The sequence below is a fragment of the Amblyomma maculatum genome, chromosome 4 (assembly GCF_055883805.1).
Source record: "Amblyomma maculatum isolate TAMU_Amacu chromosome 4, ASM5588380v1, whole genome shotgun sequence".
Classification (NCBI taxonomy): domain Eukaryota; kingdom Metazoa; phylum Arthropoda; class Arachnida; order Ixodida; family Ixodidae; genus Amblyomma; species Amblyomma maculatum.
This window is the reverse complement of record NC_139347.1, coordinates 190,919,168-190,922,106: the sequence shown is the minus strand read 5'-3', so window position 1 is coordinate 190,922,106 and position 2,939 is coordinate 190,919,168. Positions and strand designations below refer to the sequence as shown.

Below are 2,939 nucleotides of genomic sequence, written 5' to 3'. Positions count from 1 at the left end.
GGCAAATGGCTAGGTTTAGTGCATCGGTATCAAAGCACGACTGGGGAGTTTATACACGAACTCCGAAGACGTTACATAAACGCAGAGGCGGGCGGTTGCTTGCCGGATTACTCGGGAGAGGAAAACCTTGAATTAGATGCAGACTTTAGGGTGGCAGAGGTGGAGTTTGCAATGGGTCAGCTTCGTACCACGTCAGCAGCGGGTCCGGACGGGGTTACTAATAAAATGCTGAGGAACCTGGATTTCAAGTCAGTGGGGGCGCTCACGAATTTGATGAATAAAGTTTGGGTGGCCGGGGAGATTCCGCCAGAGTGGAAGCATGCTAGGATTACATTTATTCCTAAATCAGGAAAGAAGTTCTGCATTGATAATCTGCGTTCCATCTCGCTAACGTCGTGTTTAGCCAAATTGATGGAGCATGCGGTCCTGAACAGGCTTCAGGGTTTTGTAGAGGACAAGACGTTGATACCTGAAACAATTATTGGCTTCAGGGCTAATTTATCAACGAAGGACGTCATGATGATACAGCTCAAAAACGACGTGGTTGATCCTGGGTGCGGCACGGGCACCAAGGCTATCTTGGGGCTCGACTTAACTAAGGCCTTTGACAATGTTACCCATGAGGCAATATTGAGGAACCTATCGGACATAAGACCGGGGGGTAGAACCTTCCGGTACATCAGATCGTTTCTGGAGGGTAGGACTGCGGAGATTCTAGTCGGAGAAATGAAATCGAATCCCTTCCCATTGGGGGGCAGGGGGACACCGCAAGGGTAGGTATTATCGCCGTTCCTATTTAATCTCACCTTGATCATGATACCACCCAGGCTGCAAGGAATCGCAGGACTTAAACATACATTTTATGCGGATGACATTACTCTGGGTAACAAGAGGCAGTGACACACATTTGGAAGAAACTCTACAGCACGCGGTGGATATTATGGAGGAGCTAGCAGGGGAAGCAGGACTCTCGTGCTCTCAGCTCAAGTTCGAGCTTTTTGTGCTGAGGGACAAACCAAGAGGGATACATGCGAGGCACTATGTGCCGCCACCGCATTTAGAGGTCAAAGTGGGGGGAGTACCGGTCGCTGAGGTCCAAACGATCAGGATTCTGGGTATGTATCTGCAGACTAACAGGAAGAATAGCGAGTCCTTGAAAAGGCTTAAAAATACGGTCAATGCTACCGTGAGGCTAATCAGGAGAATCGTCAATCGTAAGATAGGTGTTAAGAAAAAGGACTGGTGTAAGCTGGTGCAGGCGTTTGTGCTCAGTAGAATAGTGTATGCGACGCCTTATTTGAAGTTAGACGCGAGGGAAAAAGGCAAGGTGGAGGCTATGATTAGGCAGGCGTGTAAAGCGGTCCTTGGGTTGCCTCACAATGCGTCTACCGAAATGGTGCTGTGATTAGGGGTGCACAACACTCTAGAAGAACTACGGGAGGCGCACTTGGTGATGCAGCTCAGTAGGCTTTCAAAAACAAAAGCAGGAAGGGACATATTGGAAAGGATCGGCATTGGAGTTGGCGCTCCAGCTGGTGACACTAAAATTCAGATTAGGCGGGAAATGCACAAGGGCTTGTACATAAAACCTTTGCCCAAGAACATGCATTCAATACATCACGAGGACCGCAGGAAGGCAAGAGTCAAAGCTTTCCATGCTAAGTACGGGAAGTACAACGGGGCAGTCTATGTAGATGTCGCCGAGTATAAGGACAAGAACGCATTTGCAATTGCGGTGGTGGACGGGCGGGGATGCTTTATCGCCTCCAGATCAGTCAAAACCCGCTCCCCAGAAATTTCAAAGGAAGCGGAGATAGCACTAGCTATTACTAGTAGTAATGCTGACCTAAGCTTCAGCGATTCAAAAACAGCCATCCGAAATTTGGCGAGGGGCAGAATATCTCTCACAGCGGCGCGATTGCTGAATCGGGCCACGGGGCGAGGGAGTACGGAGGCGGAAATGGTCTGGGTACCTGCACACTCTGGGAACCCTGGGAACGAGACGGCTCACATGAATGCTCGAGGTATCGTCCGCCGAGTAGGTGAGCCGGACGTCCCGGGAAGGTACACGAGAGATGGGTTGGTATCCTTTCATGACATTACTAATCATTTCAAACTTGAGCGGAGGATTTACCCACCCCCGGACAAGCAATTTGTGAAGGCGCAGGAATGCGTCTGGCGACGATTGCAGACTAGATGTTTCTTCAAGTCATACGTGTTGGGCAAAATCTACCCGGACATTCAGCCGGAGTGAAAATGGTGTCAGGAATTGGCAACCTATGACCACATATTATGGAGCTGCAGCGTAGCACCGCCACCGGCGGATATTGTGCGTGATCCTTCCCTAGAGCAGTAGGAGGCCGTGTTGGCCAGCTCAGACCCGGTCGTCCAGACCAGGGCCGTGGAGTGGGCCACCCAGGTCGCCGTCAGCCATGGGTTGATGGCCATCTAACACGGAATCGTCCACACATGCTCTCTGACGAAAATAGTTTTTCCATCCATCCATCCATATGCTTGTGTAGCTGTAGGGCACTTGCGAGGGTGCGCTGTTTGCCTCCTCCGCAGCAAATGAAACTATAGGCTCGAACCAAGCTCGGACTTGAAACCTCTTAGGGCCAGAGCCTGGTCTTGGAATGACGCAACAAAAACCATGCAAGCGCTGCAAGAGTGAAGTTGATGGTACGAAAATCGTGATTGCTAGCATTCTCGAACGGCTTTTTCATTTACCTTCCTTCACCTTGTGATTCGATGGATGGCGCTCGACTGCTAAGCAGGGCGACCTGGGTTCGAACCAGGTTGGTTGCTTGGTTGGTTCACAGGAAGGGAAAGGCGCAGTATCTGTCACACTCGCTCTGTGGACACCTGAACCGCGCCGTAAGGGAAGGAAGGAAGGTGGGAGTGAAAGTGGAAAGAGAGAAAGGGGAGCCGCAGTGGAGGGC

At 50.8% G+C, this 2,939-nt stretch overlaps 1 pseudogene; it reads left to right on the top strand.

The window, feature by feature from the left end:
- Window positions 1-519: 519 nt before the first annotated feature.
- On the top strand, window positions 520-2,452 carry LOC146193880 (uncharacterized; annotated as a pseudogene).
- The last annotated feature ends 487 nt before the right edge of the window (window positions 2,453-2,939 follow it).